The sequence below is a fragment of the Macrotis lagotis genome, chromosome 1 (assembly GCF_037893015.1).
Source record: "Macrotis lagotis isolate mMagLag1 chromosome 1, bilby.v1.9.chrom.fasta, whole genome shotgun sequence".
Classification (NCBI taxonomy): Eukaryota; Metazoa; Chordata; class Mammalia; order Peramelemorphia; family Peramelidae; genus Macrotis; species Macrotis lagotis.
In genome coordinates, this window is record NC_133658.1 from 722,209,733 (window position 1) to 722,234,456 (window position 24,724).

At 32.4% G+C, this 24,724-nt stretch overlaps 1 protein-coding gene across 7 annotated transcripts in view; it reads right to left on the bottom strand.

Annotated features, from left to right (window-relative positions):
* The window catches only part of NBEA (neurobeachin), a 796,125-nt gene that overhangs the window by 221,597 nt on the left and 549,804 nt on the right, over positions 1-24,724 (bottom strand). The gene's annotated exons all lie outside the window — the stretch shown is intronic.

A 24,724-nucleotide genomic window follows, 5' to 3' on the forward strand; every position in this document is an offset into this window, starting at 1 on the left:
AAAGCTTTTTTGGTTGCTACATCAGTTAGCTGAAACCTTTGAGTCTTATAGTGTATTAAACACCTAGACCTTAAAGTCTGAAATCCGTGATATGATTGTCCTTTGAAACTCTAAATAATAAACTTAAATTTGTTTCCTGAAAAATTCTAAAATGTATTATTAAAAATTTAGTTAATGGGGAGCATCTAAGTGGCTCAGTGAACAGAGCACTGGCCCTGGAGTCAGGAGCATCTGGGTGCAAATCCGGCCTCAGACACTTAATAATTGCCTAGCTGTATGACCTTCATTTCCCCCCATTTTGTAAAGTATGACTTAAGGTAACACAGGTAGTAAGTGATTGACAGAGCCAGGATTTGATTTTGCTTCTCTGACCTTTGCCAAACCAGTGTTTTTGCCACAATTCTATTTTCTTCATTAAAAAACTGGGGCATTTGTCCTTTTCTAGCTTTGTGGCACCTCTTTTATTCCTTCCTTTCTTTCACATATTGCTTTGTGACAACAATCAAACCTGTCAGTTGTTTCAGAATCTAAGGATGAGCTTCATTTGGACAAAGCGAAATGAATTCTTCTTTTTTTTAATCATGGGTGTCAATTTCCTATTAGCATGAAATATATGTTTTTATATATGAGTAAATCAACAAGCATTTAATAAACTTTTTTATATGCTAGGTGTTGGGGATATAAAGAAAGAAAATGTATTCTATTCTCAAAGAATGCATGTTTGAATAATTGTGCAAACAAAATATAAAAGGAGGTGGGAAAGTAATCTCAGAGGGAAGGCATGAGCAATAGTGATAAATGGATAATGTCACAAAGAAGGTAGCATTTGAAATAAATCTTGAAGAAATCCAGGGAAGCCAGGAGGTAGAACTGAGAAAGGAAACCAGTCTAGACTTAGGGAGAGCTAGTGAAGAGATCTAGAGTTGGGAGATGGAGTGTGAAGTTCTAGGAAAGCAGCTAGATTGTAGAGTATATGGAGGTGAATAAAATTTAAGAAGATAAGAAATATAAGAAGGGACAGGTTGTGAAGGGTTATGAAAATCAGAGAATTTAACATTTGTTCCTGGAAGTGATTGGGAACCACTGGACTTGACTGAGGAGGGAGGTGATATGATCTAACAGCCAAACAGAACAAGTGAAGAAATAGTTTAAGCAATAAGACAAAGCCGAAAGCTACTGAAATAGTCCAGGTGATGAGGGCTTCCATCTGGGTGGTGGCAAGAGAAAAGGAGGAGGCATATACTTAGAGATATTACTAAAAAGAGAAAAAAAGACTTATAAAAAATTGCTAAGCACAGGATGACACATAGATTATAAACAGATTCTGAAAAGATGATTTCCCTCACATTAACTGAAAAGTTGGGAAGAGGGCAGAGCTTGTAGAAAAAAATAATTGGTTTTGGACATGTGGAGTTTGAAATATCTACAAAATACTGATTTCAATTAGTCCCAAAAGTCAGTTGTAGATAGGGGACTGAAGTTCAGGAGAAAGAAAAAGGCTAGATAAACAAATCTGAGAATCATATGCATGTATATAATGATAGAATCCCAAGAAAGCAGAAAAGACAAGGAAAGGAAAAAAAAAGTTTGGGGTTAATGGGTTAATGGGCTTGCCTTGGGTAAAAATCCATCACAGGAAGGAATAGTGAGATATGTAGAAGAACCAGGAAAGAGGAGGGTCATGAAAATTTAGAGGAGAGATTTCTAAAAGGAGATGGTGAGAAATACTATCAAATTTTTGCAGAGATGTCAACAAGGATGAGAATTGAAAATAAAGGTCATTAGATTTGCAAATTAAGAGATCATTGGTAAGTTTTAGAGAAAATAGTTTTAATTGGACGATGATAGAAAGATATATTAAAGAGTGGGTATTTATTAAGTGAATACTATATATTGGCTTAAGTATTAGGTATACCAAGGCAATAAAAGAAGATAGTTCTTTGCTCTCAAGAAGCTTGCATTCTAATAGAGTAAGGCATAATCTAAAGGAAAACTGACAGTTTAAGGGTCTAGAGAGGAGGCAGCTGGTATGGGTAGTGATAGAATGACCTCAAGGGGGAAGTGGAAATAGAAAGTGAGCAATGTGATCAGACAGTCAGATAGGATGGTTTCAGTCAGGGATTCACCAATCACTGAGCTGGCTTTGGTGTTAAATAAGGTTGGAAGCCAGATACCTGATGGTTTAGGAGAGGGAGGGAGGGAGGGAGGGAGGGAGAGGGAGAGGGAGAGGGAGAGGGAGAGAGAGAGAGAGAGAGAGAGAGAGAGAGAGAGAGAGAGAGAGAGAGAGAGAGAGAGAGAGAGAGAGAGAGAGATAAAGGTATCAACTGTCAATGGTTTTTTTTTTCCAAAAGCTTAGCCACAAAGTGGAGGGCAACATGACAACAAACTAGTTGGGGATATTAGAGTTCAGATGTGAGGTTTTTTGGGGGGACGGTGAGGGATTGTGGGTTTAAGTAACTTGTCCAAGATCACACAAGCTAATAAGTTTCAAGTGTCTGAGACTGGATTTGAACTCAGGTTCTCAACTTCAGGGCTGGTCTCTAACCACTGTGACACTTTGCTGACTCAAGATATAGATTTTTTGAAGATGGGCAAGATAGGGAAGTGTCTATAGAAAGTAAGGAAGCAGCTAGTAGAAAGAGAAACCCTCAAGATTAGTAATACAGTAGGGATAATGAGAGGCAATTTGCTGGAAAAGAATTGATAAAATAGATTAAGAGAGTATGTAGAGAGATTTGCCTAGGAACAGAGAAAAGGTAATCTCTTCATATGAACTGGGGTGAGGGGAAAAACATGAATGATAGGAGATAAAGAGAAAGGGGGGAGAGGGTATTGATATTTTTTTTGTTCTTCATTCTTGAAAAAGACCATGACATTAGGGTAGTTGATGTCATGACAAGCATATAAATTGGATTTTAATGAGGGAGTACTGTGCTAAGTCATCAGCCTCACTTTCTGAGCATGATTTTTTTCATTCGTTCCTTGTCACCTGCTTTTGGTTTCACTCTTGATTCCATATCTTTTGAAAATCTAACTTGGCTGGTAAAGCCATATCAACCACTTCAGACATTTTCCATTTTCTCCCTAATAAAAATATCTTCTGTGTTCTCATTGTATAATTTTTAAGCATTTCTTCCCCTCTCCAAATGCCCTGCTGGCCCCACCATGAAATTTCCCTATAGAATTTTAGCTCTTGGGTCTTAAATATTCTTTCTACAAAAATTTTTAAAATAATCTCCAAATTTAAAATGTATGGCAGATTATACTTGACTATTTCATCTTTCTTTTCTTAAATTTTATTTTTTTAAATTATTAAGAATTATTTTTTTCTCTTTCCCACCTCTACAGTATATGTGTATGCATATAAAACCTTTTGTAAAATAAATGCATCATAAAGAAATTACTGTCCAAAACTGCATGTCATTGTATATATTTATATATGTAATCCATTATCTCTGGCAGTAAGTGGGTTAGTTTTTTTTTTTTTAAATCACTGGTCATCTGGAAACATAGTTAATCAGAAGCCTTAAGTCTGAAAATTACTCTCATTTATTCTCTTGGTTCTGCTCACTTCATTCTGTGGATCAGTCTGTACAGGTCTTCCCAGGTATCACTGAATCTGTCCTTTATATCATTTCTATTGGCACATTTAGTATTTCAATACATTCCAATAGTATAAATTTGTTTAACTATCCTCCTAACCACCAAATTATCCACAATTTTCAGATTTTATCATGAAAAAAGTGCTACAAAAATCTTCTGTGTATACACACACACACACACAAACAAACAACAACTCTTTTCCTCTTTAATCTCTTTGAGGTATAGGTTTAGTAGTGATAGTACTAGGCCAAAGGACTTACACACTTTCGTTACTTTTGGAGCACAGCTCCAAATTGATTTTCAGACTATCTGCCTAATAATTCACAGTGTTACCAACAGTATGTCAGTGTGCTTATTTTTCTATAACCTCTCCACCATTTCTCATTTTCCTTTTTTTGGTCACCTCTGCTCATTTGTTGGGTTTGAGGTAAAACTTCAAAATTGTTGTTATTTGCATTTCACTAGTGGAAATTTTTCCATATGGTAATCAACGACTTGGATTTCTTCCCTTGAGAAGTAACTGTTTATAGCCTTTAATCATTTATTAGTTGGGAAACAGCTTTTTTTCTTATATATTTGAAACATTTCCTTCTATATTTTGGAAATGAGCAAGAAAGAAAAATTTGCTCCAGTTTTTACCCTTCCAATCTTAATTGCATTGGTTTGTGCGAAATCAATTTTCTTTTCTGTGAATATCCCTTTTTCTTGTTTGATAATGAACATTCCAATGTCCAAAGAAAATAAAGGTAATTTCTCCCTTAGTCCTCCAATTTCTTTATAATGTGAACTTCTAGATCTAGGTCTGTATCTTGGTATATGGTGGGAGGTATTCAAAATAGAATTTCTGCAATACTATTGTTCAGTTTTCCAACTGTTTTTGTCAAATAGTGAGTTTTTACCCTAATACTTGGGTATTTGGGTTTACTGAACACTAGGCTACTGTTTGTCCTTCATTTTCTTTCTTTTTTTTTTTTAAATTTTTTTGCAAGGCAAATGGGGTTAAGTGGCTTGCCCAAGGCCACACAGCTAGGTAATTATTAAGTGTCTGAGACTGTCCTTCATTTTCAAGGAAGACTACAACATCAGGAGGTGATGTCATGACAAACATATGAATTGTATTTGAGTGAGTGAGGCTGTGCTAAGCCTCAATGGCCTCATTTTCTCCCATAGATTCATCTGGGTCCAGTTGCCTGATATGAATCAGGATGACTGGAGATGGTCCTGGATAGGGGGCACTCAGGGTTAAGTGACTTGCTCAAGGTCACAAAACTAGTAAGTGGCAAGTGTCTGAGGTAGGATTTGAACTTCTGTCCTCCTGATTCTAAAGCCAGCGCTTTATCCACTGTACTACCTAGCTGTCAGGACACTAAGGTTTGTTTGTAGGTTCAAGTTGGGTGCTTAATCTATTTCACTGATCAAGTTTTCTATTAGTTTTTTTAATCATTATCAAGTCATTTTGACAATTACTGCCTTTAGTTTGAGATCTGGTACTGCATAGGTACCTTTGTTTTGCCAACTTTTTTTTCATAATTTTCCTTGAGATTCTGACCTTTTCTTCTACCAGATGAATTACATAATTTTTTTCTAGTTCTTTAAAGTAATCTTTTGGTAGTTCGATTGGTAAAGCACTAAATAATTTTATACATGATTGTCACAAGCAATGAATATTTCTCCATTCTAAAACAAGTTTTCTGTTATTATATTCATATAGTTCCTATATTTTATAAAGTAGGTTCCCAAATATTTTGTATATCCTATAGTATTTTTAGGGGAAGGGGGCAATCAGGGTTTAGTGACATGCCTGGGGTCACACAACTATTAAATGCTGGAGGCCACATTTGAACTTTAATATAAATATATATACACATATATACATACATTATAAATATATATATATGCCTTGAAGTCTTTTACAATTTTTTTATTATTTTATTTTGTACATGACAATTTTTCAACATTTATCTGCTTGCATATTCCATTCTCAACCTCTCCCCTCAGTGGCAAACAGTCTAGATTATTTTTTTTGATTTTTTTTTTCAAGGCAATGGGTTTAAGTGGCTCACCCAAGGCCACATGGCTAGGTAATTATTAAGTGTCTGAGGTCGGATTTGAACCCAGGTACTCCTGACTCCAAGGCCAGTGGTCTATTCACTGCGCCACCTAGCCACCCCTAGATTATTTTTTAAAACAGAGATGGGCATTATATTTTATAAAAGGTTTATTTTCTGAGACAATGTATAGGATTACTGATTATTAAGATGATAATTATGTTTATAGTTTTCCTAATACTGAACCTACCTGGCATTCCTGGAATAAATTCAAACAAGTCACAGTGTATAATCTTTGTGATATGCTTATTGTAGCTTGCTAATGCTTTATTTAAAATTTTCTATAAGCAATATGGATATAAAACTACAGTTTTGTTTTTTTCTGTTTTGACTCTGCTTGGTTTTTGACATCAAGACCATATTTGTATTACAGAATAAATTTGCAAGATACCCTCTTTTCCTTTGTAGCAAGCATTTGTATAATACTGGAATTGTTTTTTCAATGTCTGATTTAATTTGCTTACAAATTCATCTGGTCTTTGTTTTTCCCCCTAGTAGTTCATTTATGGCATTGATTTTTTTCCTGAGACTGAGAATTAAATTCTCAATTTCTTGTTCCAATATGAGTATTTTTATTTTATCTAAATATTCATCCCTTTCTCATAAACTGTAATTTTTATGGGGCAGCTAAGTGGTACAGTAGATAGAGCACTGGCCCTGGAGTCAGGAAGACCTGTGTTCAAATCCAGCCTGAGATATCATACAATTACACAGCTGTGTGGCCTTGGGCAAATCATTTAACTCCATTGCCTTGACAAAAAAATGTAATTTTACTGATATATAGTAGCACAATTTTTTTCAAATAATATACTTTATTTCTTATTCATTTGTAGTGACTCTACTTATTCATTTATTATATTGGTAATTTAAGTTTTCCCCTGTTTTAATTAAATCAGCCAGTGGTTCAATAGTTTAATTTAAACAAATCCTAGTTTTAGATATAAATTTTGTGGAGACGTTTAGCTTTCAACTTTGTTTAACAAAATTTCTATTCTGCTGTTTAGGTTTTTTTTTTTAATTTGTTGATTCTCATTCTCACTCTCTCTCTCTCTGAAGAAAATGTTTAGAGAAATAATCTTTCCCCTCAGGCCTCCTTTGGAAAAATGTTCCAAATTTTGGTATATTTTTTCATTTTTGTCATTATGTTTTATGAAAGTATCTATAAACTTGTTCTTCAACTCAATCATTCTTTAGAATTAAATTATTTATTCTCCAATTTATCTTTAGTCCTTTTGAAGAAAGGACTCTTTACTGAACATAAATTTTATCATACTCTTTACAATAAAAGATTTTTTAAATTAAAGTTTACTTCTTTTCATTAAGTAAAAATCTACCTTTTCCTCCCACACTTTCCCTAATTGAGAATTAAATAAAAACAAAACATTTTTTAAAAAATATACTTAACTGTATAATGCATGAACAAAATGAACACATTCACTGTGCACAGAAAAACGTTATTCTGTACTGACACTTTTATCTCTCAATCATTCATGAGATGGGTAGCATATTTTATCATGAATCCTATAGAAACATAATTTGTGATTATTAACGATGAGAGTTCTAATTCATTCAAAACTGTCTTTATCATACTGTTGTTATTTTATATCCTCCTTTTGGTTCTCTATTCATCAGATGGCATAAAAATAGATTTAATGGTATGGTTTTTCTACATTTGTAAAATTTTTAATTTTTGTAAAATTGCCATTCAAATTTGAGAAATTTGTATACTCCATTTTCCATTCAATCACTAATGTTCTTTAACATCTAAGTATTCTAGAGTTCTGTTAAAATTATTAATTTCATCTTTGTTTACATTTTAACTGACTTTGTCAGACTCTGATAAGCTCATTCAAGTTTGCTTTCTATTTCTTCCTGTAGGTTGTTTAACTTTTTATTTAAGTAGTTAGATTCTATGCCACTTGTGACATAGGTGTTAAATATTAAAATTAATTGTCTAGGATTCCTGTTTAGCAAAATGTAGTTTCATTATTTATTTCCTTAAGTCTAGCTTTGTTGTTGCCGTATCTGAGAGCATGTTACCCTTGCTTTTTTTTAGTTCAGCTGAAGTATAACACTTTGCTTTAGCTCATTCTAACTGTTCAAGTCTTTGTGTCTCAGTTGTATATCCTGTAATCAACATATTGATGGAGTCTGCTTTGTAAGCAGAATTTGGTTTCCTCTTCCTTTTTATGAGTGGGTTCCTTTCCCTCCCTTAGTTTATTCCTTTTTCCTCTTTGCTTTCAAACCACTCTTTATGTCATATTTAAAAAGTACTTTTAACATTAATGAAACCTTTCATTTCCTTTCACTTAAACTCTGATCAGATACTTTATCCATATATGATCTTTCTTTCCTCCCAAACCTCTGATTGTGAATTCCTTGTCAAGTTTAGAGCTTTCTTTGCTTGACTAATTCATTCTTAAATCTACCTACCCTCTTATTCCCTTTTTCTGTTTCCCTTTTGAATTGAATATATTCAAAATACAGGAATTCCAGGTTCAGCATGTGTTCTATACTCCTTTGGTCAGTTTAAAGCAAGTTTAAGTAATACTTTCTTGCCCTCATTTACATAAGACTTCTACTTGCACAGTCAGATTATGTGAGATAAACTCTTTTCCCCAAATCCCTATTTTTTCCTTCCCTTTAAGGCAATGGGATTAAGCAACTTGCTCAAGGTCATACAGCTAGGCAATTATTAAGTGTCTGAGGCTGGATTTGAACTCTGGCACTCCTGACTCCAGGGCCGGTGCTCTGTCCACTGTAGCTGCCCCCCCCCTTTGATCTTTGAAAGATAATCAAAACCTAGGAAAACTACTCTAGGCTCTCTGCCTATTTTTCTTCCTCCATAATCCATTTTAATATTAAAAGTCTGAGTGGACACATGTATTGTCTCCACCTTAAGAGACATTTCATCCTCCTGAAATACCTTTCAATTGATCACTGATGTTTACCTTTTTATGTTCCTTTTTAACTCATTTGTATTGCAAATTCGTTACTCAGCTCTGATATATTCATCAGGAATGCTTGGTGGGCCTCTATTTCAGCTGTGATAATAGGTGTGAATGACCACATTCAACTTTAATGATCTCTTAAAAGATGATATATGTCTATGAAACCGGGACAGTCTACTAGCACCATGTCAGGAAACTGAATCGTTTCCATTTCATTGTCTTAGGAAGATTCTGAAGATCACCTGGCAGAAGAAGATACCAGATACTGAGGTCCTTTTTCCAGCTAAACTGCCGAGCATTCCAACATTACTACAGAGAGTACAACTATGGGCTAGACATGTTGTTAGAATGCCAGATGTATGCTTGCCAAAAAGACTATTTTATGCAGAACTCACACAGGGCAAGCACTCAGAAGGGGGTCAGAAGAAGCAATACCATGACACCCTGAAGGTCTCATTGAAGAATTTTTAGAATTGATTGTGCAGCATGGGAGACACAGAACCACCCAGCATGGTGTACCCTCATCAGTGAAGGAGCTGCATTCTATGAGGAAGGCAGAATGGAAGCAACTCAAAAGAAAGATCAGGAACATAAGTTTAGAGAACTCAACCCAGGTGTTCACATGGACTATTTGTGATCAACTTGTGGTAGAGCATTTCAAGCTCATGTTTGTCCAATTAGCCACAGTAGGACACACTATAATTTGTTTCAAACATAGTGATCTCATTTTGGTCTTCTTTGATAACGAAGGACAAGTACTAATGAACCAATGGTTATAGTATATATATCTCTTTCCAGGTCTTTCCTCTGTTGAATTGTTTGTCCTGTCACTATTTTCACCCAAATGCTCTGTACCAAGTTTCCCAATGCTCATTCTTAGATTTGTTCACAAGAATATATATGATTATTATAGTCTATTACAATACCACTCCTCACCTTACTTTTGCCTATATTTTACCTTTGAATTTGGTGTACCATTTCAAGGTTACATTCCATTCATGTGTTTCACCCTCTGAGGTCTCAGTGGTCATATTTGTCTCACTGCTAATTTAAGATCTTTAATTCTATTCTTTGAAGATATTCAAATTAAGTCTATTCCCCCATTAAGTCTTCCAGCTCTTAAATATGTGAAGAAAACTATCATGTTCTTATTATTATGTCTTCTTTCTATATCTTTTTGATACCATTATTTCCCATATACTGCAGTTCTGAATTCTCTTCATGTTCATAAAGTCATGAAATTTGTCATATTTCAAAATCTAGTTTCAAAATCTATTGAAATTTATTATATATTCCATTTCTCTTCATCTTTTCTACAAATACTGAATGAGACTTTTGTCAAATATTTTCCTAAAATCTAATTATACCATTTCCCAGATTTGGAATAGTCTATTTACTCTATCAAAAGAGAAAATGAAATTTATTGGTTTAATTAGTTGTTTCAGTCATTTCCACTTTTTGTGAACTCAATTGGGATTTTCTTGGCAAGATCCCAGAGTATTTGTCACTTCCTTCTCTCGTTCATTCTGTAGATGAGGAAACTGAGGCAAATAGGGTTAAGTAACTTATCCAGAGTAGCACAGCTAGTGTTTGAGGCTGGATTTGAACTCAGGTCTTCCTGACTGGGTCTGTTGCTCTATCCACTATGCCATTTTACTATATAACCTGTTATTGCTGAAATCATGCTGATTTTAATGGCTTTATTTCTTTGTTACGGACATATTCCCTAAGAATGAATTCTAAATATGTCTCTATATTCTGAAAAGGTCAAATCAGGAAATGATCAATATGTATAAAATATTTATAAACACTTAATTTTTTTTTAATTTAAAGCAATGGGGTTAAATGACTTGCCCATGGTCACGTAACTAGGCAATTTTTAAGTGTCTGGGGCCAGATTTGAGCCTGTGTCCTCCTGATTCTAGGACAGGTGCTCTACCCACAGTGCCACCTAGCTGCCCTAGTACTTTTTATGGTGGCAAAGAACTTTTCTGGAGTCCTAAATAAATCCTGTATCTGAGATATTTTTTTTTAGGCGCCAAGTACAATTATTAATCCTTTGAATGCAAAAGACATATTCAATTGAATTTTATTATTTTGTTAAAGATATCAAATCAAGAAAAAAGGTAACCCTTCTGAGAGATTTTGGCTTATCTGGATGTAGAAACAAGTTTGTTTTTATAACAACAGTAGCTCAAGTTACACAGTACTTTGTCATTTTAATTAACTTGACATTCATTATATCTCACTGATCTTTACAGTAAAGTACTTTTAAGTTTAAAAAATATATTGCTTCCACTTTACAAATAAACTGCAGACTAAAGCTAAGAAGGGACTTGACCACTTTCACAAAACTAGTCACTTTCACAGCTAGGATTTCTAACTCTAGGAAGGCAATCTTTTCTTTAACTATTTGTTATGAGAAGTGAGGTTTTCCTTTTTTGTGGGGTGAGAAAGGAATGAATTTGTGTACGTTAATGCCAGTTATCTGATGTCCATATGATGCCCAATACTACTTTGCATTCAAGAATGTGTGACATGATATTAAATTATATTGAGATTATTAGGCATCATGGCTTGAATCCTGAAAATGGGATATAGGAATGGATACTACTAGATCAAGCAGAAAATGGATTTCAAATACTGTCTACTGTTTTAGACCCCTCAGGATCTTTGCTGAGTTTAAGTACTCTAAAGTTGTCTTTTTTCCTCCAAATAGTATAGCTGTTCCCATTCTGGCAAACCCTTAACAAACTACTACTAACTTGTAGTGCCAATTAAAACAAAGATATACAGGAAAGCAGAAGTGAGTTGATAGGATTTAAAGCAATTTTGAGCCCCTAGATTTTTACAAGCCATTGGTGCACTGAATATTTGCTATGGGTGTGTTAGGAATGTCAGATTCGTCACTACCAGTGTATACAGAAGCTATATGAATTAAAGATAGAACTGTTACATAAAAGCTATTTCTACTAGGGCACTTTTATTTCAGATTTCTTTGAGAAATATAATTAAAATTGTAATCATATTAATTTTCTATGAAGATTAGTCCTTATTCATGGATTTTGCTTCCCAATGGCATATTTTTCCTAATGCATCCTCTTGTTTATCTCTATTTATTTTAATCATGTCAAATGCCTTTAAAATGAACTTAAATAAATAACACAAATATGTTAATGAGATGAAATTCAACTTTGTGAGGTGGAGACAATAACTTCATTCCTGTGTGTGTGTGTGTGTGTGTGTGTGTGTGTGTGTGTGTGTGTGTGTGTGTAAATGTGAGGCAATTAGGGTTAAATGATTTGCCCAATGTCACCCAGCTACTAAGTGTCAAGTGTCTCAGATCCTCCTGACTCTAGGGTCACTGTGCCACCTGGCTGCCCTTGATTTTCATTTTATTTTGAAAGTATATGCTTTCAGATAAGATCAAGGTAATTATGTGTATTTATGTCTTATCTCTGACATTAGAAATTTATTGAGGAAAAGACTATCTAAATCATCTTAGCATCTTCTGAATAATAATAGTAACAATATCCTATCTGACATTATAAATAGTGTCTTAAGGGTGTTGCAAAGCACTTTACAAATATTATCTCAATTGGTCCTTGCAATAGACTCTTATGTTATTATTATCTCCATTTCAGAGGTGTAAAAACTGAGGTTAAGTGAGATTAAAAGATTTGTCTCACAGACATTAAGGCCCTCCTGATTTAAAAAACTTCTCCCTATTTACCTCTCTGCACTACATCTGTATTCATAACACTTTGTACATACAGGATACTCAATAAATGCCTGTTGAATTTTAGTTGCGTATTTTCCCAATTCTTCAATCTCATTTGCTTTTAAATGTTTACTGGAAAGAAAGATAATCATAATATAAACAACCAGTAATAAAATGGGGGGGGGGATGGCATAGATTATAATCATTTTTCAGAAATCTCAAGAATCAGACAATAGAACATAAATAAATCACTTAAAGAACAAGCTGTGTTCCAGGCTTCATTAGATATAATTACCCTTGAACTATGCTCATCAGAGTACACATGTGTCAGCTGGGAATGACACACAATAGAGCGAGCAACTTATAAACTCCTCTAAACCCAGAAAGAGTTCATCAAACAACTGCTTGTACATTTGGATTCATGTGATAATACCTCCTCTCCTGCATAAGCTACTAGATGACACAGATGGGGCAACCCTAAATGTGAGTGCTTCTTTTGTGGAAGCATTGGACTTTGTAATTCATTCAAGAAATAAAACTACAGAAAAGTCAAATATTGGACATTATGTCTTTGTGCTTTATTGCTCAGATATCATTTTTAATATGAAGTACTAATTGTTAATCTAGGCAAATAAAAGAGTCACCTACAAGACACACACACACACACACACACACACACACACACACACACACACACAAACACAGAAAGTTAATGATTTAAAATTCATTTCTGTTAAGGACGGATAACTCCTATCTGGCTTCTATACTTACCCCAAATTGTATTTACTATAATTTGCCCTTAACTATGCTGTAACTTAAAAGACATACAAGGAATGAAGGTTTTATCATTGCATACATTAAATCTATTTCCCATTCTTGTTTTCATATTCCAAATTTGTTTTAATGTAATTTTCAACATTTCTTACTGAAAAATGATTTAAAACTTTATTTTCTTTCATGTAATTTCAATTGAATGAAAATTCTTGTTATGAAACTGTATCAATTCACTGTATTATATTGTTATAATAGTCTACTCAAAGTTAAAGTAATGAAACACCAATATTCTTAATTACCATAGTATCATAAAACCCGTATGCTATAAATTTATTATAATTACAAGCCTTTTTTAAAAAAAAAAATCTCAGAATTTTCAAGCAGTCTACCTATATATTTGATGTGTATTTGAAAAAACGCACATCTATATTTATTGACATATTTATATTTTTTCAATATTTGACAAATGTTAAAATATTAATTTTTTCTTACTAGAAACACAAGCTTATTGGCTTGTGCCTTTATATGTACAACTTTACAACATGGCCTTGAGGATTAATAATAATTACAATTGAAACCTTACTGATATAAAATACTTGAGTGCGAATGTATGAACTTACTTGTGCAATACCTAGGGAATTTAAGGCTGTAATTTCATTGAAATGGTACAGCCACAGAAAAAGTAGCTATGTGAAAAAATCAAAATCACTGTATAAGAGTTCTACTTTGTTTTCTTTGTGATAGATGTAGCCTATTAATAATTTTAAAAAGTTGTTATATCTAATTATATTTTATACACACACACACACACACCCCTATATAAATAGGCCAATATAGAAATTCACTATGATATAATATAATATGTTATTACACAGATTCAAAAATGAGGTCCTGGTATCCAAAAGGCAACACAGTAAAAGGTATGATATGACATGGAGAATCTATAAAATAGATTTTCCCATATCCTTCAAGTCAATGTTATTATGAACAGTGCACCCCTTCCAATTCCCCCTCTACAGAAATAAATTTCTAAATGAACATCCATTTCATATTCTAAGCATATTTCTCTTCAAAAGCATATTTTTAGAAGTGAAATTTATATCTGATGTTTCTATAACTGGCAGTTATTCAAAAAGTTAAAATTTGAAAAATGTTCTTCACATTATGTTATCGATGACTAAAGAAAAGGCTACAAAAATAAGTAACTAGCATGTATATTTCATATGAAAAAAATTCATTTCAAACTCATGCTAAATGAAAATCTGTTTTAAAATTATTGATCTTAAAGGTATATAATCTAGTTCAAATACACTTATATAACTTTTAACAAAGAGTAAAACCTCAGATGAATAAACTTTCATAAATAATAATGAAACAGCTGCTTATATTTGTGGTTTATGTCTTAGGAGTCCCATTAATCTTAGTGGGTCATATGCAGGAGTAGTTCACTTTATATGATATTAAACCATTTTAGTTTTCTTGTCAATTTTTAGATTTGCAAAATAGTTTTACTTTATGAAAACACATCTATAAGCATATAGTATTTTTAGGCAAAATGCATTTTCAAATATAAAATTAGTTATAATGTTTACTCAATAAAAATCACTTGTGACAAATATTTATTTTTAAAAGAAACAAATGAACGTTTTTCATTTTAATATAAAGTTTTGAAGTTCCTTTTTAAAATTAATTTCATTAATACCTCAGTAAAGTCTATTATACCATAAAATATTAATGAAAGCTATTTACTGCTACTTATCTTATGTAGACATCTGCATCATTTCCAAGGCAAAAAGAGTATCTCCAATGGAGATGCTCAAATAAAAAATACTTAGAAAGATCTATTCATTAGTTAGTATAATATTCTCAGATATTTTGTTGAATAGTCTATGTAACTTTAAATAGCTATTTAAGATATATTTTTTAAATACTCAGACTTGTGCCTACATACATACACACAGAAAGCACATATGCACACATACACTTTTGGGAAAACTGAGGCAATCACCTGGATCAATTCAGTACAAAATAGAAGTTTTTCTTCAATTATCTGAATCTCATTTCTCCTTTGGCTTCTCTCCACTGGGTATATATAGACAAAACCATAATGAACTATGTTCAAGAGACAATATTGTACCTTTGAAGTTAAAAACTCCTTCAGAAAAATTATTGGCAATATAAAAGTATTTAATAATGTAAATGTGAAAGGCATATGGAGTATATGCAAAAATGCAAGCCCATACCACTTGAGAAGTTTGTGATTTCAGTTTTAAAAGATACAGATATTGAAACTATCATAGCTGATAATTTCATTCTGACATGAGTTTAAAAGGTTAAGTTACTATCTGAAGTAAGGTAATCTGGTTGCCTTTCACAGCAGCCTGCAAGCTCTGCAATCTGCATAGAGAGGGGCATTTGTCATCATTAGCTAAGCAGTGACAGCTGGCACCCAGGGTGTCCCAGATTCAAGAAGTGGCAGAGGCACTCTCTTAGTTTAAGTTGCCATTAAATACAACATGTTTCATGAGGATCAAGGATTTCTTTATGTAAAACTTTACTATATAACAACAGTGAACATATTTGAATTTTCCATAACACGTATATGATAGCATGCAATTAGCAGGTTGCCTCTAGACAACAAGATGCCGGAATACAGTATGAATAAACATCTCCTGCCTGCTACCAAAGAGGAATAGATGTTTATAGCATTTAAACAGCCATGGCGTATTTTTCTGTGGCTGTTTTTAAGATGCTTAATAATACATCAAGTCTACCTAAGAACAACAATAAAAAAAGACTAAACAATTGTTTTTTTCCTCGATAAATTTAGTTTTCATAATTAACAAGTAAAATCATCACATATGATCTATGCAAAGTATAAACCAACTTTACAATCATTTCTTTTGTTTTTTTGTATCCTAGTGCCTTCCACAATATCTTGACTGTAATAAGCACTTAACAAATGCTGGTTCAATAATTCAATTAAAAATATTTATAAATGACCTGTGCTACTTTCAAGACACTCTTTTTAGGCATGATAAAAATATATCCACCCCCCCCAAAGAAAACACAGCTTTCCCTTAAATTGGATTCATGTCTGGAATATGGCATGAAACCAGTAAAAATTAAACAGCCATTATGTTCTATATATCCAAAATGCTATAGATAAAGATATTCAATTGTTTAAATAACTTGACATACAGATTAATGATTTGCTTTGAAAGCATTTCTTCTGAGAAATGTTTAAAATGTATAGTTTAGTAAGCTAGACCAACTAGACTAGATGCATGGGTCTAAAAAAGTTATAAGCGATGTGACTTTTCAGAGATGAAAAATAAAAATCCTTAATAATCATGCAACTATATTTTGGACATATTTTTCCATTGAAGGGTCTATAAGGTAAAAGATAGTCTCAATATTGAAATGTTTTTATCTAAAATCTTTTATTTGCAAGAATAAGAAAATTACATTCCTTCTAAAGTCATCTTCAATGTTTGAAAATGTAATCAATAACACTAGAGTTTTATATTATTATGTAAACTAGTTTTCACAAATAAAACTAATTTTTGTGTTAATGTAAAATCTATGCAAATACATGCAGTCATTTATCAGGAAAGCTGACAAGCATTCCATATTGGAGGGGGAAAATGAAACTGCCTCAAGAATAGAGGCAATTAATTATTTCTGTATTTTCTCTTCCTCTGTCTTGAGGCACAAAAGTTATCCATCCAGTTAAAATAGCAAATGAAATAAAGAGTTTTTTTTTTATTTAAACACATATGGCTTTTGCCTGCAATACTGATCACCACAAGGTCTACAGATGCCCGTGGCTAAATTGTACACTGGCAGATGCACACAGGGGAAAACTGTGCTAATGCAGCGTGGAGAGCAAAACAAATGAAGAACTGAATTTGCAGAGAGAAAAACACTTTTTTCCCCCCATTGAGTTATGCATTTTGCCTACCAAATACAGATTAAGGTTACAATAAAAGTAAATGTAGTTTGCTGCATCAAAACAAAAAACAATTTTAAAATTATATATATGTATATGTATATGTATATGTATATGTATATATATATATATATATATATATATATATATATATATATGTGCATGCACACATACATTCGTTAAAGTTCTTTCTTAGAAAACTGGCTAGGTAAACATTTAAATTATTTCCACAATTAAAAGCTAATACATTTTAAACTAATATAGTGAATAATTATACATATGAATTAAATATATAGTTATACACAAATTAATGAAGGTATAATTGAAAATTGAAAGAATTTAGCAAATGTGATAATAGTTACTTCCTTAGTACTAAGAATTCTATGGTTATTAGTTCTTTCTCCAGTGTTTAAAGATCAAATAATGAGAGGTCATACTCAGTTTTTTGGTAGTATTTTTTTTTTAATAAGGAGAAAAAACTAAATATTACAGTAAACATTACTGGAAATATCTCAAAATCATTGAAAATACATTGACTTTTCTACTGGGAGGCATTAAAATAAAAACATTTTAAAAAGAAAAGCATCATCAAAATAATTTGTGAAGAAAAAAAGATAGAAAACCCATTGTGTTGTTCAAATAAAAATAAGAAAAGATTTTGCAAGTCTGCTGATTATAAAAATTAATGAAAAATATCTATTTAGGATCTACTACTTTCAGGACATTGAGGTAGGCACTTGGAGATACTCAGCAACAAGAGAAATTAATAAAAACCTTAATTACCACTTAGGTTTGATATTTATAACTATTTAAATTTAAATGCAAATTAATACTTCCAAAAAGCTGACATAAAAACATAGCATTTAATATATATGTATTGACTAATACTGACTCCAGAAAAAAAAGGACTTATTCATGAAAAATACAAAGCAAAATGACTATTTAAACTTGAAAAGACTTTTCCCCAAGGGAACAACACAAGTGGATTATCAATTATGCCATAAATGTTTTTTTCCTTTATAGTACACTTGGGTTTTCAAGTCCATATTTGGTGAACAAAGTATAAAAATTCTCATTTGTCTAATTCATATAAGTATAGTAAGATAACTTTATTAGCATTTTCCTTTGGGGAAATGGTCATGAAACCCCAACTATTTGTCAAACAAGTTAAGAAAGGCTTACTTGTAAAACAAATTATTTATTTTATATGACAAAAATAAGGGGATATTTAAGTAATTGCTATTCCTAAACTAGATGCTGCATATAGCATTCTTTTGTTTAAAACCATTAATTATAAGTCAATAGACATTTCAAATGTATCAAGAAGAGAACTCATTGTCTCAAGTTACCAAGATGTAAAAAGTTTCATGTATGCTACCAATGTACAATTCCAAAGGGCAAAATAAATGAAACTAATCTACAATGTTAGTAAAATTTTTAAGAAAATGAAGTTGAAGCTATAACTTTAATTCCACTGGACTCTCAAGTTTTCTAAGATACTTGAAAATATGAAAATTCTTTACTTCTACATTTTTAATTTAGTCATGTACATCTTAAAACATAATCACATAGGCATTTATTTCCAGTATTACTTTTCGATCAACCATTACTAAGAACAAAATGGAATATTAGTGATTATAATTAGTATTAGATAGTATTTAAATAATTATTTATAAAGAATATGATCATTCCTAATCATCAGCTCAAAAAACGATTTAAAAATAAGACCAATTTTATGTATTTTTCCTTTGAATGACTTCATTGAGGATAATAACAATAAAAATAATTTAACCATTTTATAGTTTCTGTGATAATTTTAGACCTATAATTGCATTTCTCTTTTACTTAAAACACTCAATTATGAGATCTTTTGTTAAAAAATCAACTTCAAAAAACTATAAATTTTGAATGAAAAAGACACACAAACATTGGAAGCTGATCATCATAGAGCTATATTCTCAAGGTCAACAATGAATGTTTTCAAATGCTTAATAACATACAGCATGGAACAATAAAGAGAATTCTTGAGTTCTCAATGACCCCCTACAAGAGTAGTAGAATAAGCATTAAGCCTCGCTGATTACATTCTTTTCTCTAGGTATAAGAAAAAAGGAGAATTCTTGATAGTTGTAAAGACTTAAAATATAAATATGTGTACAATCTGGGTGAAGTTTGTATTAAGGAACACTTAATTTGCTGTAATCTATTTAGAAAAGAGCCAGAGGAAACATATTCTATTTGAAAATTACTAAAAGCAAAACAAAACATAACTTATTCCTATATAAAATGAATTCAAAATCAATAATGAAACTGATTACTTTGGAGTATATATGAGAAATTGACATGCATGAACTCAACAATTGTTTCATTATGTTCAATAAATCAGGAGCTTGAACATAAACTGTTATTAAGAGGGTTTTGAGGCAACTCACCTTATATTGTAATATGACAAATATATATTTATGATATGATAATTTTAATATTAATGATGAAATTCAGAAGACTCATGAGACTGTTTATATTTCCAAATGAAATGGGAAATTGAAGCTTTATCCAGTTAATTTGAGTTAGAAAAAACAAAAACAAGAACAAAAACCTTCTGACAAATATCAAGATTGTTGGGTAGGGCTTTAAAAAAATTATATCCAGATAACTGCTTCAATTCTTCCCTTGTGTTTGAGTGTGAAGACATTTCTACGGTACGTTTCTAAATTGAATCTTTAATGTGAAAATTATTATCCCTTCAACATCTGGTATTACCAATATAAAACTTGAAATCACCATGGGAAAAAGGATCTAGGAAAAGAAATAAAGATATAATTATGTACATCTCTAGCTGTGTCTATATGAATGAATAGGTAAAGTGAGGTAGTTAACCTTGGTAATCCAAGCCAAGAATTCCCTTACTCACCCTGAAATATATTTTTAGCTACACTTAACTGTATAACTCAGGTGAAGAAATGTGGAAGTACCTAACTTATTAAGATGCTTGACTCGTTTCTATATTCTTTCACAGATTTAAGTAAAATGAACATGCTTCTATAGATCCATGATGTCATCCATGTGAGTCTTCCTTCAGCCAGTACAAAAAAAACATGAAACAATCACTTTAGAAAACTATCGAAACTTTTAAAGGCTTCAGACTATTTTTATTTCAAATATTTTTATATTATATGCCACAATAGGGAAAGGGGAAAGTGCAGGTGCTATCAAATTGAATTTTCAGAAAAGGTCCCTTTACTTTACTTTATGTAATGTGACACACAAAGAAAACTCCCCACAAATATGTGTCTTAAATTTCTCTAGTGTAACAAAAAAAAATATATTGTAGTTGGCAGAACAAAACAGATGAAATGGTCTGGATGTATTAAAAAAAAGTATGAGAAAAGTGAGGGGAGAAAAAAATGGAAATAAGATCTATTCAATGAGCCTTCAAAGTCACTCCAGCAGTAGGGATAAATAATTTAATAAACTCAACTTCATATTCTATTTTATCTCCCTGGTGCAATAAGCAGATATTAAAAAATATTTAAATTCATGAATAGTGGTATATAGAATCATAGCCAGTAGATAATGAAAAAACACAGGAAGTCATATCTCCATAAGCACTTAACATATATGTGCATATACTCTAACTAACCATTATTTTTCCCCATATGAAAAGTCACTATTGTGGAAATTTATAAGCCTGAAACTCAATTTTTCAAATTAAGATTTATTAAAACACAGAAACCTTTTATTCAAACATTCCTCAAAATAATTGGGCTTTTTCTGTATGTACGCACTAATAACGTGGCTATTTACATGTCACTTTGTCTACAGAATGTTATGTACAAAGAATTAGTTAATGGGGGGGGAGGAAAACTAGGGAATCATATTTCAGGAAACACTTTTTCTTTTGTTTCATATACTTAAAATTTTTGAGAATAAAAATTTTAGTTACATTAATAGTAATATAAATGATGGGGATAAAACGGCATGTGAATGCTAACACTAATTGTCACAGTTTCAAAATGTCAGACTATGGAGGTGACCAAATAAGTTCAATACATGGTCACAGAAATGAAAAAAAAAAAATTAAAATGGAGCCTGTTATACCTCAGGGTCCCAAATACCATACCAATGTAAACATTTCAGTCATTAAATCATGAGATTCTTGGTCTCCCTTCAATTAGGTCAGTTTTCAACAATTATCATTCTATTATTAGCTCATGTCAAGAATGTCTGCATGCATACCATTTGAAACAATTCAGCATTTATTTCTGCAAGCTGGGGAGACTTTAATAAGCAGACTTGCTGCAATACTAACAACTAAATGCTCTCACATATTTTAAGCAAAAATAATTATAATTTAAAAAAATCATTACTAAAGATTACCACAGATAATTTTTACAAGTTCATCAACCATGCTAAAGCATTCCGTTATCTTGGTATATTATTTTTTACAATTTAAAAGTTGTTGGGAGGTCAAGTACATCTTTTAAAAGAAATGTTTTGTGTAAATTTTCATATTCAATAGAATTCAATATTCAATAGAAAAGCATTTTAACTGAATTAATGAATAAACTAATATGACAGCAACTCTACAGATTGAATATCTCCCTTTCAAGGGACATTACAATTATAAGAGAAAGAGAATACACTACTTCGCTGAAGTCTTTAATTTTAATTTTCTTTTCAGCAACGACTTGGTGTCTAAGATCAACTGAAAGGTTTTTGCTACACAAGGCAATTCATTTCACGTGTTCATTGTAACAGAAAATCACTGTGTTGCAGCAACAAGCAGGACTTGCGCAGGAGTAATATTATAGGTCGCCCAGTTCACCAACAGTGACAGCAGCAGATCTGTGAATCTTGTGTTATGTAAATCACTGTCAGCTCCATATGTGAAGGGTGCTCAGAAAAGCAGCTCAGAAAACAGCAGCAGTCTCTCTTTTTTTTTGAAACTGAATTACTTCACTTTCCTGGAATACACTTTGACTAACAAGTTACCCTAGTCCCTTCTCACTCTCCATTTTTCTTCCTCAAAGTGCAAATCGTTAGAGAAAAGCCCCAGGTTGCACCAATTAGTTTGTTTAGCTTCGTTTTAACCCAATTAGGTCGAATAGGCTAGAGAGTCTCTAAGATGTACCACCTGCGTGTCTGGGTTTTCAGAGGGTCTCTGGCTCCCGCCTACTGCATCCCCATCGCGTTTCACATTAAACCCAACTGGAAGGCTGATTGAGCATGGGTACAAACATTTTAGGTCGGCTCAGTAGGTGTCAATGTCTCTCAAAACTGCCCGGGGGATTTATCTGCCCCCATATTCCATCACATCCAGAATCAAAGGTGTTCATTTCCAGGTGACCAAAAAAAAAAAAAGTCAAAACCAAAACTTCAGTCATAATAGACAAATATATAGAAGAGTCTAAAAATGCTTGGGTATTCTTGAAAAATAAAAGTAATTTCATTCTACTTTAAGCTAGAAAATAATAACAGCTGATAGAATTCAATTGTAAGTAACTAAAAACCGAGAAACATTCAAAGAAATTCCCGCTGGGTTGTTTATGTGTGACCGCTGCCCACTAAGGTAAAGTACAGTTGGAGGGAAAACAGGAAGAAGAGGAGATGGGAAAATCGGCAAGCAACAAGAAAAGCAGTGAAGGAGAAAAGAATTGAGGAGAGAGACTGAGGTAGAGATGTAGAGGACAAAACAGATGCAGTCAGGGAAGAGGGAAACAAGAAGCAAATAGATGTGGGACAGTTAGAGAAAGAAGAGGGTATGGGGTTAAGAACTGGAGAAGCAGGGGGTGGGGGAAAGAAAAAGACAGCAAAGAGGGGGCAGGAGACAAGTAGCAATTTCCACTAGGTTAGGCACTACTAGAGGAAGCTTCTTTTCCCTAAAGAGGTAACAGAAATGTACTTTGCTAGTCAGAAACTTCTGCACTGATTTGTCTTCTCTTGCCTCCTTTCCCTTCTACAAACGATAGCCCTGTGTTCACCAGTAACTGAAAATTAGGCAAAGATGAAGAGAGGCATTTAAAGAGTGTTTTTAAGCCCAATTCCCCATCCTACCAGAAGGAATAGTGCTTGAGAAAGGAGATCTATTGATGGTAAGAGCCCCAAATTTATTTTATAATTTCCACCCAGTAAAAGAATTTATTAGGATTATCAGAGAGGCAAAAAATACATGGTTTTGTGATCTTAAAAAAAGTGTAAAAATATGTTACAAAATGTGAACAGTTAACAGTTTTGTTTCGTAAGAATAGTCTACAAATAGGGAAGGTCTCTTGAGGCAAGTTACCTATAAATGAGTAGGAGTCCACGGGGAAGAGACAAATGAACAATTTTAAACTGGAAAAGAAAAAATTAATAGTTTTCCATCAAATGGTAATCGAATGTTATTGGAAATTAATTTTGAGTATTTCAAAACCCATCTCAATATAAAAATATAATGGAGAACCCTACTGAGTATTACTTCAGTTTGATACACTTTGCTGAAACCGAACCAACCAAAAAAATCATCAAAAAAAGGCAGAAAATGAGAAGTTTTCATCTCTACTTGGATTTTTAAAAAATTTTGATGATTAATTCTTAATTATTTTTAAATTGTCAAAATGAAACATTTCTTCTTTGGGGTAAGTTTGATTTTAAAATGTAATACATTGTAACTTCTGAAGGATGTCAGAGGAGGCAAAGATTCTACAAAGCAGGATTTGGCAGTCTTAACACTTCAAATTTAGGTCACCATTGTAGGCACTTAAAAGAGATAGTTCCTTAAATATAGACATACAAACAAACTCCAAATTCTGAACCATTAAACTTTCAGGTAAGTGATATGCCAGCAAATCTGCAATCTTTCTTGTGACTACATTTATTACAACACAATTTGAAATAAGTTCACATTAAAATAAATTATACAGAGTAATAATTTGCTGTTTATTTTCAAGTATTTTCCAGGGGTCCATACATATAAAAATGTCTGTATATGTATATGTATATGTATATATATATATATATATTTTTTTTTTATATAGCTCAACACGTTGATAATGATGGAAAAAAATCTTCAATCACAGAAGAGGAGATTACAGGGACTTCAGGGAAGGTTCGAAAAGTATTTAACTTTTTTTTTTTACTTAAGTATTTCTTAGGGACAGCAATCACCAGACACATCAACAACTGGGATTTTAAAGATTTGTTCCAATTGCCACAAATGAGAAAGTCAAAGAGCATACACAATATGCATAACTTAAAATTTTAAATATAACCCAGTGTGACATGTAAAATATTATTTAAAAGTTATTTCACAGTTCTTTGCTATCTAAAAAGAAAACTTCAAAACTGAAAAGTTACAGACATCTTACAAGATCAAAAAGAAAAAAAAATATTCTGACCAAACGCAAGTTAATGAATGTCTATGAAAACTCCTTCTAGTTCACCAACTGATGGATGGCCATCAAATACACCTGCAGTCACATTTCAGTCGTGGAGATACAACCAAGGGTTTCACTGCAGAAGAGGATTTTGCCAAGTTCTTTCAAAACGTCAATAGACTTCAAGTAATACCAAAGCTAAGAGATTCCTCTTGATTTCCAAAAGTATCTAGGTAGCCTGGGTGGTTTTCAGCCCGCAG